General features: G+C 40.1%; 1 protein-coding gene across 12 annotated transcripts in view; it reads right to left on the reverse strand.

The window, feature by feature from the left end:
- LOC129761766 (syntaxin-binding protein 5) overlaps positions 1-16,629 on the reverse strand; it is a 722,498-nt gene that overhangs the window by 662,330 nt on the left and 43,539 nt on the right. The gene's annotated exons all lie outside the window — the stretch shown is intronic.

The raw sequence follows: 16,629 nt of genomic DNA on the forward strand, positions 1-16,629 counted from the left end.
GAAATTTAGAATTTAGTTAGGAATGTATATACGAGAATGTAAATAAATGTAAAATTGAATAATTTTTCATCAACTTTAAAAGATCGTGTTATCGTATTATATAAAATGCATTTTTGATGGAAAGGTAAACTTTAATTCATATGTTTCAATAGGAATTCGGATAAATTTGATTGATGCACAATGCTTAGCTTATATTTCATACGCCCCATTACCACCCTAGCAGCTTAAACGACAAATACAAGTAATTATAACGGTTCGAAATTACAATTACAAGCATTCAAAACGGCAAACAATTTGTGGCAAATGAAAAATAGAATAATAACTAATTATTGCTCTTAGTGTTACGATTAATCGATTAATCGATTATTTGGGGCGATTAATCGTATCGAATAACAAACGGCTGAAAAGTATTCGATTAGTGGATGAACGATTAATTTCAAAAATCGGGGATCACTAGTAACATTGTGTCAAACTTGTTCTGCCAACGGCCGATTGGAAATATTATCAGGATAAGTACCCATTGCGTGCATGCTGATATCCATTGTGTGTTTTTATTGAATAATTAACACGGCTCTACGGATCGCTATCGCTCAGGATGGTCACCGTAGAGGCTTGTGTTGTGCATTGTTTTGTTTTATTTTGTATCTGCTTTTGCCATTGCTGACGCGCGGGGCACTCACGAAATGAGCGTGTGCAAGGCGTGCGACGGAAAAGTAATGATCAGTGATGATCCTATTGTTTGTGTAGGTAAGTGCGGCGTTTGACTTCATCGGCACTGTACTTCACTGACAAAAGCAACAGCAAAACTGATTACAGAGAATCCGAACATTCAGTTTATTTGTGACGAATGTTTGTCGGGCCAAAAAAGTGGCGTGCGAGGTGATGCTTTAGACGTTGGTGGTTGCAAAGGGGGATGGAAAAGATCTCACTTTCGTTCTCTGATGTCCGAGAAAGCTTCACCGAGCTTTTTCTCTGAAAAAGTAAATGTTGACAAAAACTTAGCTGTTATGAACAGGAAGCGACAGGTTAGTCCAAGTTCAATTAGTGCTAATTTGGACACTCCGAGCAAGAAAATAATGTTAACGAATAAAAATAATGATTTAAAGGAAAAAATGCTTCGAAATAATATAGTAAAATTGAAACTTTCGCGAATGTCGTGGCTCGTAAGGCTCGTCCAGTAATTGTGGTAAAGCCAATAGAGTCTGGCAAGAAAAATGATGAAACAAAAAAGTCTAAATTAGATCCTAAAATACACAAAATAGAGAATTTCAGAAACGGGAAAGATGGCTCGATTATTGTTGAGGGTGCAGCAGGGGATAATATTGAACAAGTGAAAAATGGAATTGAGACCAATCTTGGAGAAGGGTTTAGTACTTTTATTCCAAAGCCAATAAAACCGAAATTGAAAATTGTTGGGATGAGTGATCGATATTCCTCTGATGTTTTCATTGACAACTTGAAGAGTCAAAATGAAAACATTTCGATTAATGATGTCAAGGTCGTTGCTGAACATCAAAATCCACGCTTGAAATATAACAAATACAACACGATAATTGAAGTTGACCATGTGTTACGGACCCAGATTAGATGGCGAGGTTCGAAGCGCAATCAGGCGCAATGATATGACGCTGAACGCATGTGTTCAAGCGTTCGCCCTTGTCGCATGGAATATGCGAAGAGCCAGGAAAGGAAAGGGCGTGTAAGCCGAAATATTTATTTGGGACCTACGCGGGTGGCGTAGTCGAAGATAAGAGTTAGGCAAATGTGTAAAGATAATAATGTATAGCTAGATCTGTCCCTCACGAAGCGTATGGAAATAGCGCGAGGGACATAAACAGATAAGAGCGCATTTGAAATGCCAGCGGGAAGAAATTAGTTATTTTCTCTCCTTATCTGTATAGCTTCTGAGAACAAATAATTTATTGCGGTGGCGTACAGATAAGAAAAGGGAAAGGAAAATTCCCACGTTGGCAGTTGAGAATAGGAACCGCATAGATAAGCGGATAGAATATAGGCTAGCAAATAGGAGACAGATAACCAGACGCAGTCTCGGTTATCTGAAAGAATAGGAAAGGGAGATCTTTCTTCCTTCTCTTAGAATTTAGCTAGGCTAAGTTTTAATGAATAAAGTTAGTTCAATTTGTGCCCTGAAATAAAGTAGTCGCGTCAATTTGTACAGTTAACACGGTTAGTGAATCATCTTTTCTGAATATTTGTCGGACTCCAGTGTGAATTCATCTGAAATAAAGAGTGATTCGGAAATAATACTACTAGCGTAGTTTATGAGTGATCCAATCAGAATCATTGGCTCAGTGGAAAAGAAAGATAATCGCAATAAAAAATAAGTGCAAGATCCTTTTCGCCGTAACGTGAAACACTAGGTGAGCGAATAGTGCGGAGTGGACTATACATACTTATTCGAAGTGCAATTTGATTCTAATCATAAACTGTGTTGACACAATCGCGGATCAAAAGTGCTAAAAAGCACAACCATAGAAGCGCTGACGGGACCGTTGTGAGTCATTGAGGTAAGTGACTCACTCTCTCTTTTTTTATTAACAGGTGCGTGATAGAAGACTTGCTTGAAGCAAGCATCTAGGGAATTCATATTCCCTAGATTACACCATGATTACAGAAACCTGATGACTGCTAGTAAAGTAAGCTTCGGGTGGGATAAATGTACCCTGGTTGAGGCCTTTAATGTGTTGCGCTGTTTCAAATGTGGAGAATTCGGGCATAAGAGTACAATTTGCGAGAAAGAACAAATATGTTCAAGATGTAATGAAAAACATAAAATATCTCAGTGCTCATCAAATGAATTGAAATGCATAAATTGTACCAAGTTTAATAAGGAACGGAAGCTGAATTTGGATATAAATCATCCAGCTTAGAGCACACAGTGTCTTGTCTATCGGAGACTGTTGGATAAGAAAAAAAGTAACTTTTTCCAAACCAATTTAGAAAAAATATATGTGAGAAGAAAGTAGCAATAATTTATCTGAATATTGCTGGGCTTCCTAAAAACTACGCAGAAATGCGATATCTTGTAGGAAACATACGTCCTCAGATGGTTTTGACGTAGGACTACGTCTTTCATTTCTATACCGGGGTGTAAAACCAAAGTTTCGAAAATGAAAGCGTTACGCCGGAGACCGAGATTTTGAGCGTTAATAGCTCTTAAACAACTGAACGAAATGGTATGATAGACACTTCATTCGAAAGATAAAAGGTCTACGCGTCATATACTTGTTACTTTTTCATCCAAAAACTTGTTTCAATAGTCTTAAAATTGCTTTCAAAACAGGCTATTGAAATCACCAATCGGTATATAAGCGAGCGCTGCTCGTAAACCCCCTCAGTTATGATTGAACAGCGATTGGAGCATGTTGTCGCTGTGTTGTGAAGCTATTTTCGTTTATCATGAAAGCGCTAATGAACGGTGTCACCAAGAGCCTGTATGTGTACCTAAGGCCAGAAGGGAATCCATCAGGAGGAGAGTGATGCCACGGTTCCGCTTGAAACATCGGCCGCCACACACACATATACACGCGCGGAATTCTCGTTGCTGAAAAATAATCTGCCAGTTCCCCTGGGAATTGAAAAATACATTCATGCGAAAGAGTTTATTTTAATGTTTTCTATCCATATAACACTGCAACCAAATACATTTGGTTTTGTGATTTTTCAATCAATCGCAATTAATAGGAAAGCTTCTGAATATTTTTTTTCCCATCAGTGGAAAACTTTCGTATCCAATATTGGATGCTTAACATGAAAAACGTGAAACATCATCGCTAAAATCAAGTCATTTTCGAGCGATTATTTGCTTTATACCCATATAATGCTGCGACCAAATACATTTCGTTTTGGATTTTTTCAATCAAGTGCGATCAACGTAAGACCATGTCTTTCGGCAATTTATTAGAGGTGCAATGAATCTTTAGGAATTCCCACTCTACGCGCACTGGCAAACAATGTTTACTCAACAATTTCTCAAACGAGAAATGGGTGTTGTGAGAAAAGATTAGCGAACGCGAAAACGACAAACGGGAGAAAGATATGTTTGGAGGTTGAAGGAAATTGGCAGAAAACTTCTTCATTCTATCATTCAAATAATGTGATTCATACCACTTCGTTTTACCAGAAAGAGTTTCTTAATGCTCAAAGGAGGAATTGAGTCCTCCGAGGAAATTACCCAGCGCAAATTAGAGTCGACTATCGATTGCGGCATTCGTACACAAATAATTTTATAATGCAGTTTCACCAAAGTGATTTCTTCGGATATATTCACTACATCATGTCATGTATTTCATATTCTTCATTAAGAAATCCATATCCATGGCACCTATCGGTAACGAATTATTATCGAAACCACGATTTTCGCTAAATGCTCCTTTCAGTTCGGCCTGTAAAAAACTTTTCTGAACTCTAATCCATCAAATTGGGAGCCCTGAAAAGGGCCGTTGATTATATGCTAAGCTAATATAGCACGCTCTCCTCGGATACGATGGGCCAGCTGGATGTCCTTGGGCATGATGTGACGCGTTTTGCATGGATAACACACAAATTGGTATATTCGAATAAGCCTCCTGCAGCGTCATAACTGCGGAACTTTGGAAGCGCAAGTCGGTTTTGAAGTCCTGAGCAATTCCACGATCCAAATGCTGCAAAGGTAGCTGCGGATCACCAATTCGGTCGACTTCTGATAGCGACGAATTTCACGCAAAGTTCCCGGTCGATAGCGATGTGGCTTCTTCACCTATCTTGCTGCTGGTGCGCTTATCCGAGCTGCTTTCATGTGCCTTACCACCGAAAGACTAACGAGCTCGAGTCCTCACGGTGCAAGAGTAGAGTAAGAAATGAACGAAAGCAAGGGAAGTGTCATTTTATAAAACATAAAAGTATCGAATGTAAACCCCACCCTCTTTATTATATAAGCTTACTGTATACTCACGAATATAATAAGGGTGGGATTTAGATTCTATACTTTTATGGTTTATAAAACGACGCTTCCTTTGCTTTCGTTCATTTCTTACTTTACTCTCGCACCGTGAGGACTCGATCTCGTTAGTCTTTCGCAGATAGCTCGTTAGTCTTTCGGTGGTAAGGCACATGAAAGCAGCTCGGATAAGCGCACCAGCAGCAGGATAGGTGAAGAAGCCACATCGCTATCGACCGGGAACTTTGCGTGAAATTCGTCGCTATCAGAAGTCGACCGAATTGGTGATCCGCAGCTACCTTTGCAGCATTTGGATCGTGGAATTGCTCAGGACTTCAAAACCGACTTGCGCTTCCAAAGTTCCGCAGTTATGACGCTGCAGGAGGCTTATTCGAAGATACCAATTTGTGTGTTATCCATGCAAAACGCGTCACATCATGCCCAAGGACATCCAGCTGGCCCATTGTATCCGAGGAGAGCGTGCTATATTAGCTTAGCATATAATCAACGGCCCTTTTCAGGGATCCCAATTTGATGGATTAGAGTTCAGAAAAGATTTTTACAGGACGAACTGAAAGGAGCATTTAGCGAAATTCGTGGTGTCGATGATAATTCGATACCGATAGGTGCCATGGATATGGATATCATAATGAAGAATATGAAATATATGACATGATGTAGTGAATATATCCCCATATCGAAGAAATCATTTTGATGAAACTGTTTACCGTTTGTCGTTTTTAATTGTTGGGAAAGGGCATTATTTTTGCTGTGTAAATTCCAAGAAAAAATCCATTCCTTCTTTAAGCGTGATTCATTCTGCTTCGGATCAACGGAACAGTATGATAATAATTTCATACAAAAGATAAAATGTCCAAGAGTTATATGATTGCTATTTATTGAGTCGAAAAATTGTTTCAATAGCTTAATGATAGCTTCGAAAACAGGTTATTGAAATCATTCGTATCCGTATGTAGCGCGCCCACTTGGAAGCCCATTAATCTTATTGGAATGTGAGATGGGGAAGCTCATACTTACGTCTATGCATTATGCTGTACACTTCAATTAGAGCCCCCGCACACTACAGACTTTTCTTCAGCCGACAGTTTGGTCGGATCGGCTACTGGTGCAAACACCGACCCAACGGAATCGGTGTAATGTGCGCACATGCATACCTCTCCGTACTGATTAAGAAGCCGACCGAAATTCGTCGCTATCAGAAGTCGACCGAATTGGTGATCCGCAAGCTACCTTTGCAGCATTTGGTTCGTTGAATTGCTCAGGATTTCAAAACCGACTTGCGCTTCCAAAGTTCCGCGGTTATGACGCTGCAGGAGTCCTATTCGAAGATACCTATTTGTGTGCTATCCATGCAAAACGCGTCACATCATGCGCAAGAACATCCAGCTGGCCCATCGTATCCGAGGAGAGCGTGCTATATTAGCGTAGCATATAATCAACGGCCCTTTTTAGGGCTCCCAATTTGATGGATTAGAGTTCAGAAAAGTTTTTTGCAGGCCAAACTGAAACGAGAATTTTCGTTTGGATGCCATACAGCATCGAGAAAATTCCGGAAAGATCTAATCGTTGCTGAAAAACAATCTGCCAGTTCCCTCGGAATTGAAAAATACATTCATGCGAAAGAGTTTATTTTAATGTTTTCTAACCATATAACACAGCGACCAAATACATTTGATTTCGTAATTTTTCAATCAAGTGTAATTAGCTGGAAAGCTTCGGAAGATTATTCTTTCCCATCAGTAGGATATTTTCGTATCTAATATTGTATGCGCGCGCAACGGAAATTGTTTCGTATCGCGAAAATTATATAATTTTCAATCGATATTGCTCAGTCGCCGAAATTTTCATACTCAGAGAGTTTATTCTCCTCTAGTTTGCCTTCCAAATTGCCATCGTAAACCACACCTTCTCTCGATTCAATCACGCACGAAAAGCATACTTAAATGATATTCTGGTGGTGAAACCCATTCATTTTTCATGAGGCGTCGTACACAAATTACGTAACGCGATAAGGGGGGAGGGGGTAGATGTTGCGTTACTTTCTGTTTATTAGAGATAGGAAATTGCGTTACGTAAGGGGGGGAGGGGGTTCAAGATCCGAATTTTTAGCGTTACGTAATTTGTGCACGACGCCTGAGGACATCGACAAGACAACATCGTTACTGAACGAGCTGAACGGTGAGGGATCGAGGGATTCATTACCTGGCCTGACCTGACCTGAAATGCAATCAGTTTGTTTTAACTGTGAGGGAGCGCAGAAAAGCCGATCGATCAGAAGGAAAAGAGAAGGTGACCAAGAGAGCATCGAAATACGGTTCCTCGGGAAGACATTGAAGCAGCCGCCACACACACACACACATACACGCGCGCAACTCTTTTCGTTTGCTGGTTATTCAATCAAGTGCAGTAAGGAAAGCTTCTGAAGATTATTCTTCAGAACAAGGTTTTTTGTATCCAATATTAAATGCATATAACCTTGAGCCTCCAACGTAATGCTCTCGTTTTTGAAGCCACCCAAATATTTATTTATTCATTCATTCAGGATGGATTTAGATTCAACTTCAAACAAATGATCCCTAAATCAACGATAGTCCTACGTCACCCTTGCGGTTATACCATAGATATAACCCACTTCCTGTTTTTCTTTCTGAAACTCACATAATTGATGAAGAATCATATGATCAATACAATATTCCTGGTTATAAAGTTGCTTTTTGCTTTTTTTTTTTAATTCGTTTATTTTTACAGGCTCAGTTACTTAAGTTTAAAGGAGCCGAATTCTTAAATATATTTTTAAAACTATATATATATAGAAACAATTTTCTTACATCTATGGTTAGTAAGGTGGAAAACCGATTACTCGCGGTGTACTCGAGTTTAGAAGGGTGACATATTTTTAGGAGAAGGATGGGATATAAGGAAATTGTAACAATGTTGATGAGCACTCAATTCTTAAATCTATTCGTATATCTATAGTTTATTTACATTTCAACTTATTCTACTATTTATAGCAAGGGGACGAATTACCCGCAAAGGAAGGAAAGGAGGGTATTAGGATGTAGGGACAATCACACACGAAGATCTATAGCTTTAAGGAAAACATATATATGGGACATGTAATCAAGGTCTAACCGAGCCAACACATCTCTCCCCGGCACATTGGGCTGTCTTCCTCGGGCCCGAAGGGAGTTTTCTAAATTCGATCTGGCGACCAGATACACCTCGCACGACCAAACAATGTGCTCGATGTCGTGATAACCTTGGCCACAAACGCAGAGATTGCTGCTGGCAAGATTGAAACGAAAGAGTAGTGCATCTAACGAACAGTGATTGGACATGAGTCGGGAGAAGGTGCGGATAAAGTCCCGACTCAAGTCTAGACTTTTGAACCACGGTTTGAGGCTAACCTTAGGGATAATCGAGTGAAACCACCGGCCCAATTCATCTTCGTTCCACTTACGCTGCCAGTTTGCGATGGTATTTTTGCGAACTAAAGAATAAAATTCATTGAAGGCGATTTGACGCTGATAAATATCGCCTTCAATTGCACCTACCTTTGCCAATGAGTCAGCCCTCTCATTACCCGGAATTGAGCAATGTGAAGGGACCCAGACAAAGGTAATGACATAACAGCGTCTGGATAAAGCACTCAAAATTTCTCGTATTCTCTCAAGGAAGTACGGCGAGTGCTTTTCCGGCCTCACTGAACGGATAGCTTCGACAGAGCTAAGACTATCCGTTACAATGTAATAGTGTTCAACAGGTCGTGAGGCGACGCTGTCCAGCGCCCAGTATATCGCTGCCAATTCAGCAATATATACCGAGCAAGGATTCTGAAGACTGTGTGAGGTGCTAAAAAATACGTTGAACACTCCAAATCCTGTGGACTCATTCATAGAGGACCCATCAGTAAAGTATATATTATCACAATTGATACGCCCATACTTTGCATTGAAGATTGTAGGAACGAACCCCAATCTAAGATAATCTGGATTTTCATGGATTTTCTCCTTCATGAACAGATCGAAATGTACAGAGGAATTGATCTAGTCAGGAAAACAAACACGGTTGGGAATATACGAAGAAGGAACAACCTGCATAGAGGTGAATTCATGATATGAATTCATGAATCCAGAATGAAAATTTAGCTCGATCAATTGCTCAAAATTTCCGATCACCAATGGTTTCATAACCTTACACCGGATGAGGAACCGAAGAGATAATAAATTGAAGCGATCTTTTAGTGGGAGTAGGCCTGCCAAAACCTCGAGGCTCATGGTATGCGTTGAGGGCATACATCCCAACGCAATACGGAGACAAAGATACTGAATTCGCTCGAGTTTAATGAGGTGTGTTTTGGCAACTGATTGAAAACAGAAACTGCCATACTCCATCACTGAGAGAATAGTTGTTCGATACAACATAATAAGATCTTCGGGATGGGCTCCCCACTAGGTGCCGGTAATTGTACGGAGAAAGTTTGTTTGTTGACATTTTTTACTCAGATACCTAATATGGGCCCCCCAAGTACATTTGGAGTCGAACCAGACCCCAAGATACTTGAATGACATAGCATGAGTGATCGGTTTACCCAAAAGTTGAAGCTTTGGTTTTGCTGGTCTATGCTTCCTAGAAAAAACCACCATCTCTGTTTTCTCCTTGAAGAATTCGATCCCTAGCCCAATGGCCCAGGTTGAAAAATTGTTCAAAGTATCTTGTAAGGGTCCTTGCAGGTCGGATTCGTTTGATCCTACGACAGACACCACTCCATCATCTGCAAGTTGTCTTAGGCTGCAATTTTGTGTAAGGCAATTGTCGATGTCGCTTACATAGAAGTTGTACAAAAGGGGGCTTAAACATGAGCCCTGGGGGAGGCCCATGTAAGAGACCCGACTTCCTGCCGAATCTCCGTGAGAAAAGTTCAAATGTTTCTCACAAAGCAAGTTATATAACATATTATTCAATAGAGGCGGCAAACCCCGAGAGTGTAATTTGTCTGACAAAACCTCTATTGAAACAGAATCAAAGGCCCCGTTTATGTCCAAGAATACTGAAGCCATTTGTTTTTTTTCGGCGTAAGCCATTTGAATTTCTGAAGAAAGCAACGCAAGACAATCATTCGTCCCCTTGCCCCTGCGGAACCCATATTGTGTATCTGAGAGTAGGCCATTCGTTTCAACCCATCGATCAAGGCGAAACAAGATCATTTTCTCCAACAATTTCCGTATACAAGACAGCATTGCTATTGGGCGGTACGAATTGAAGTCGGACGCGGGTTTTTGAATAGCTATAACTCGTACTTGTCTCCAATCATCTGGAACAATATTATGCTCCAGAAACCGATTGAATAAGTTCAACAAGCGATGTTTCGCCACATCAGGGAGATTTTTCAGCAAGTTGAACTTAATTCTGTCCGATCCCGGAGCAGAATTGTTACATGAAAGGAGAGCAAGAGAGAATTCTACCATCGAAAACTCGGAATCAAGATCGCACCTATCTTGTGGTATATCTCGAACAATTTTTTGCACAGGAGCGGAATCAGGACAAACCTTCCGTGCAAAATTCAAAATCCATCGATGTGAATATTCTTCGCTTTCATTCGTTGAAGAGCGATTTCTCATGTTTCGAGCCACTTTCCATAATTTTTTCATTGACGTTTCTCGTGACAAACCTCCCACGAAATTTCGCCAATAAGCACGTTTTTTCCCTTTGATCAAGTTTTTAAATTGATTTTCAAGGTCCAAATACGTCTGAAAATTTTCAGGGGTTCCACGTTTCCGAAAAGCTTTAAATGCATTCGATTTTTCTACATAAAGCTTGGAACATATGCTATCCCACCATAGATTGGGAGGCCTTCGACGAATAGTGGAACATGGGATGGGTTTCGTTTGAGCGCGAACCGCGCTGTCATAGATCAAACGAGAAAGGAAGTTATGCTCCTCCAATGGAGGCAAACCATCTCTGGAATTGATGGCTAGAGCAACCGCGTCCGCCTATTTTTTCCAGTCAATGTGTCTTGTGAGATCATATGCCATGTTTATAGATTCAGAAGAATTCGACCCAATGGTGATGGAAATTTTGATTGGCAAGTGATCACTACCGTTGGGGTCCTGGATTACATTCCACTTGCAATCTAACGATAGTGAATTCGAGCAAAGCGAGAGGTCAAGAGCACTTGGGTTAGCAGGAGGTTTAGGCACACGTGTTGTTTCCCCAGTGTTCAAAACGGTCATATTGAAGTTTTTACAAAGGTCATATTGAGTTGAGGTCATGAGAGTTGAAGTCTCCCAAGATCAATCGTGGCTCAGGAAGGAGTGAGCACATGTCATCAAGTTGTTTGCGGCTAACCGCAGATCTCGGAGGCCAATACAAGCTGACAATACAGAGGTCTTTGCCTCTGATGTTTGCATGACAAGCAACAGCTTCGATCCCTCCAATAGGTGGAAGGTCAATTCGAAAAAATGAGTGGCACTTATTGATCCCCAAAAGCACCCCTCCGTATCTATCATCACGGTCCAAGCGTATAATATTAAAATCGTGGAAAGAGATATCATCTCGCGAAGAAAGCCAAGTTTCGGACAGAGCAAAAACATCACAATTGAAGTTATGAATTAAAAATTTGAATGTATCCAATTTAGGGATAAGACTACGACAATTCCACTGAAAAACAGTGATATCTCCGACCTCTCTATCTAAATTAGACATCAAGAGAGATAATCATTGCAAGGAGGGGCCATGTTTGCATCAATTGCTGTAAAATTGTCTTTAATACTGGAAGCATTGAGATGACAAGGGTTCTGATGGAGTCGGAAACATTAAAATACTTGAAGATTTGATCCAAAAGGTCAGACAACTTTATAAATCCCGATTGGGAAGTTGAGCTGGACGGAAAAACAGGGACAGTTGGGGTTTTTGATGTCCCCTCGAGTGCTGGGTCGTTCGAAGGTGAACTATTCCCACGGAAGCCAGGAGGAACCTGATTTTGCTTGTCCGCTGCACTCGGTTTTTTAGGCAAGCTAACTGGGGGTATCACCGGGGGACTTGTTCTTGAACTTTGGGAGTGGTCACATTTTTGCGCCGGGGATTCCCTTTGAAAATAAACGGTGTGCCCCCGCTAGCTGTGTCCGCTTCCATTTCATCAACTGGCAACGTGGAAAAGATATTGTGTGTTGAGATTGGTTGTTGTTGTGTGCCAGTGGAGAAGCGCCCTTTAAAATATCCGCAAAAGTGCGCTTCGAGCGTTCCTTTAAAGAGCGCTTCTGTTTCTCCCAGCGACTCTTGTAAGTTTCACAAGCTGAGAGCGCGTGTGGGGATCCTCCGCAATATGGACACTTATGCTCAGTCGCACTGCAGGATTTCCCCTCATGTTGCTCTCCGCAAGTGGCACAGCGCTCCTTGTTGGCACAATAATCTGAAGTGTGACCAACTGACTTGCATTTGTTGCAAGTCATGGGCTTTGGCACGAAGAGTCGCACAGGTAGTCTCAATTTGTCCACCATAACGTAGTCAGGGAGGGCGGCACCAACAAAGGTGACTCGAAACGAGTCTGACGGCGTAAATTTAGTTTGGTCCCCATCATGGGAGAGTTTCCCGAGTTGGCGACAGTCCAAGATCTTTACTTCCATTGAGGGAAGCTTCTTGAACTTGCCTTTTCCTTCTTTTTTTATTTGTTCGCTCGTCAGACCCGTTTCAGTTATCACCCCCTCAATTTCTACGTTATGGGAGGGTATAAATGTTCTATATTCGAGAGTGAAGTGTTGGTCAGCAACAATCTCGTTTGCGTGTTTCCGTTCATTCACGACAACCCGCAATTTGTTCGGTCTAACCCTGCGAATTTCAGATACAGAAGTGTATCTGGCCAGATCTTTCATGATCTGAATCACGTTAAGGCTTTTTCCTTTTGGTTTTGGCCGGAGGAAAACAACCCAAGGGCTAGTTCCAGGTGCATCTTCTGGATAAACTCTGACACGTGGAGCGGAGACAACAGAGGGAGAAGACGAGGACGAGGACGAGGACGAGGATTGGGTTGGATCGGAAACATCAGAAGGGGGAAGCGAAATCGATGATGGGAGAGGGGGAGTGTAAGTAACAGTGGGTTCAGAAGGGAGGCTTGCTATTTTCTTAGAGGGGGGCTTGGAAGGATGAGCAGATTCGTCCCCAGAAGAATTATCTTCTTTTTGAGGGACTCGTTTATGTTTTTTCCCAGATCTTGAATGGGATTCATTATCGGAGATCTCCATCTCTGGAGATCCTCCACTATTCTCCATTTTACAAAAAATTTTGTCTTATTTCTAATCTATTATTGATTTTAACAATAATCTCAAAAAAAAAATAACAAAACAAACAAACAAAAAATGATGATGATAATATTAAGCAATGAACATATGAGTTGAACAATAATATTAATATTAAATATGTGTACCTTAATATAAAAGTTTTTCCGATACTGCGCTCTACTGCCCTAACCAGGGAGAGACAGAGGCTACGCGCTATGGATCAACACAATAGCGCAAGAATAGCTCACACGGTCACGTGATGATAATTCCCGTTAACGACAGCCACACGATGCCGATCCCGTTATGCCAATGTTCAACAGCCGCCAAGGGCTGCAAGCTGCAAGAGCGCTGCTTCCTTTGTTCCACTTCACAAAAGGTCAATTCGAAAGCGGACAGCAATGACCTTCACTCGTACACTATACCAATCGCACAATAGTAAAAGTGGCAACGCACAATAACGAAACTGAACTTTACTCGTCAAGAGTTGGATAGCGAATGCTTTTTGCTTGTCGCACTCCAAACACATTTGAGGTGTTGCAATTTATGCAAAAGATTCAATTAAATTTAAAATTTGGAAGGAATCCCTTGTAATTCCGATCCCCAAAGCCCTATTAACATGTTGCACATATTAAAAAAATGGGTGGGTTATATCTATTACATAACCGCAAGGCTGACGTGGAACTACCTTAGCTTAGCAATCATTTGTTGGGATTGGTTTAATTTTTGATTGAATGAAACTATTTCTGAATTCAATTGACGTCAATATATTTGTTTTGTGAGTAAAAAGATTGTATAATGCCATGTAAGGTCAATTCATACATTGTGATATATTATGTTCTTCGTTACAAGTAAATTTAATGACAGTCCTTTTACGTTCGGTATGATGCCTAGGACAAAATATGTGAACGGAAGAATTATCAAACGATTATTTTATTTTACGTTTCCTTCTGAAATTTGCATCTCTCAAGTGTATGTACTTCTCGAACATCGAATTTGCTTGATTTAATAAACTTCAGGCAATCAGTTTCAATTTTGACATGTGCGTTGAACACATATTGTTTAATCAAGCAAATGGTTATCAACATTTTTCCTAATCATCAAATGGTATGCGTAGAAATTCAGTGAGCAGAAGATATGAAGGCATATCCTTCAATGCAATCATGAATAACCGACACAAAGTGTTGTGTTCGTACCAGCTTTTGTAATTCATGTTTGGAAAACACTTTTCGGAGAGCAAAAAAGTACCCCGGCTTGCATGAATCAACAACTTCATCTTCTTTTTTTTTATACTATAAAGGATTTATACTTGAAAGTTCATTCGCCTCTAATGTGTGCACGATTTTCCCAGGTTCCTATGTTTAGGAGACCGTGTTGAGGAAACATTTCCTAGTTTGCACAAAGGCCAGCGAGTACAAAAATACTCGCAATTTGCATTTGTTTGCAAAGCCGATTTCCCCAGACATCTTGGTTCTGAAGTCTTTGTTGGGGAAACATATTTCAATCGGAACAAAATTACCCCCGACCTGCATGTATTTGCAATGCCAATTTCCCTACGCTCCATGGATTTGAAGTCTATGTTAGGGAAACACACTCAGTCAGAACAAAAATACCCCCAACTTTCATGTGTTTGCAATGCCGATATCCCCAAGGCTGCTTGGTTTTGATGGCTGTATTAGGGAAATCGTAAATCGGGCCAATCAAAACGAGGCAGTTAGGGCGTTTAGATAACGCATAACATTTTAGAATTATTCAATTATTTATCTAATGAAAAATAATATTTTATTAATTGCGTTAGAAGCGTAGAAATATTCCCTATCAATTGATGCAAACATCTTTCCGATCCAGTAAGAAATGTTCGAGTTATGAGCTTTCGGAATCTTTCATTTTTTCCTGCATGTTCTGTGTTTAGGTTTTCATTTTACCCCCCATATACTCCGGTTAGACGTAGTCCCACGTCAAAAATGTTAGAACTTGTTGTGAACAACAATTTGCTAATACCGGAACAGTCGGGATATCGAGAGGGACACTCTTGTGAAACCGCTCTGAATCTGGTGTTAGCAAAATGGAAAAAGAATATCGAGGCGAAAGAGGCTATATTTGCGGTTTTTCTGGATCTCAAACAAGCTTTTGAAACCATTTCTAGGCCCTTATTGTTACAAACATTGGAGCGCAATGGAATTGTAGGAATGTCATACAAATGGTTCGAAAGCTATTTGTGCGACAGGACTCAAAACACTCGTTTTAATGATTCTTTTTCCGATCCCATCGGCAACTCACTCAGGGTGCCGCAGGGAAGTGTCTTAGGGCCCATTTTGTTTAATTTATATATAAATGATCTGCGACGGGTATTGTGACATTAATTTGTTCGCCGATGACAATTTAACTTTCAAGTCTCACATTAATAATGTCATCAAGAAGATTGCCAAGAAGTACGGCATTTTGTGTCGTTTGAAAAAAGAATTGACGGTGAACAGTAAAATTAAATTGTATAAATCATTGATCTCACCGCACATAGACTTTTGCTCGTCGATTCTATTCCTTGCAAACAATACACAATTAACCAGATTGCAGCGTTTACAAAATAAAATTATGCGTTTGATTTTAAGATGTAGTAGATACACTTCTTCTAATTTGATGTTGGACGCGCTACAGTGGTTATCTGTGAAGCAAAGAATTTACTATTTGACAATAGTGTTCATCTTTAAAATTTTAAACGGTATGCTGCCTCGATATTTGTGTGATAGAATTGAAAGAGGAAGTGATGTTTATAGAACAATACTAGAAACGTGGATGATGCAAGAACACCTAACTTTATATTCAGTAGGTCGCAGAACTCGTTGCTATAAAAAGGAATACATTTTTTCAATTCGATGCCCAGGGAAATATAACAAGCGGCAACAATTGCAGAGTTTAAGCGAATGTGTATTTCCCACGTTAAATCTGTTTTGTAAACAGGGTTTTGAAATTTTTTTTGTAAATAAATTTTTGTATGTTTACTAATTATTGAAATTTAAAAAAAATTACATGTATCTCAAACTGCCATGTTCGTACTGATGATGATGATGTTTTTTTTATTGTATTGTAGATTATTTAAAAAAAAAGACGGGTGGGTAATGTCAGGGACATAACCGGAGTGACGTAGGACTATACAAAGGGGACAGCTTTTGTTAAATATATATTTTAAATATATTGTTTTATTTTCTTCTCCTACGTGAATACCTACCTATCTACCTGAAAAATGGATTAGTTTACTGTTTACTCTTTATGAATATGTTGAGGGTTGAAAAGAACCTTTGGTGTTGTGTTTTTGTTATCACTCGATATTCCCATCTTGTTCGGTTAAACCTTCCTGTTTAGCTATTACGTTTGCCACTCGCCACAGCTTTCACAGTT

This window comes from Toxorhynchites rutilus, chromosome 1 (assembly GCF_029784135.1).
Source record: "Toxorhynchites rutilus septentrionalis strain SRP chromosome 1, ASM2978413v1, whole genome shotgun sequence".
NCBI classification, from domain to species: domain Eukaryota; kingdom Metazoa; phylum Arthropoda; class Insecta; order Diptera; family Culicidae; genus Toxorhynchites; species Toxorhynchites rutilus.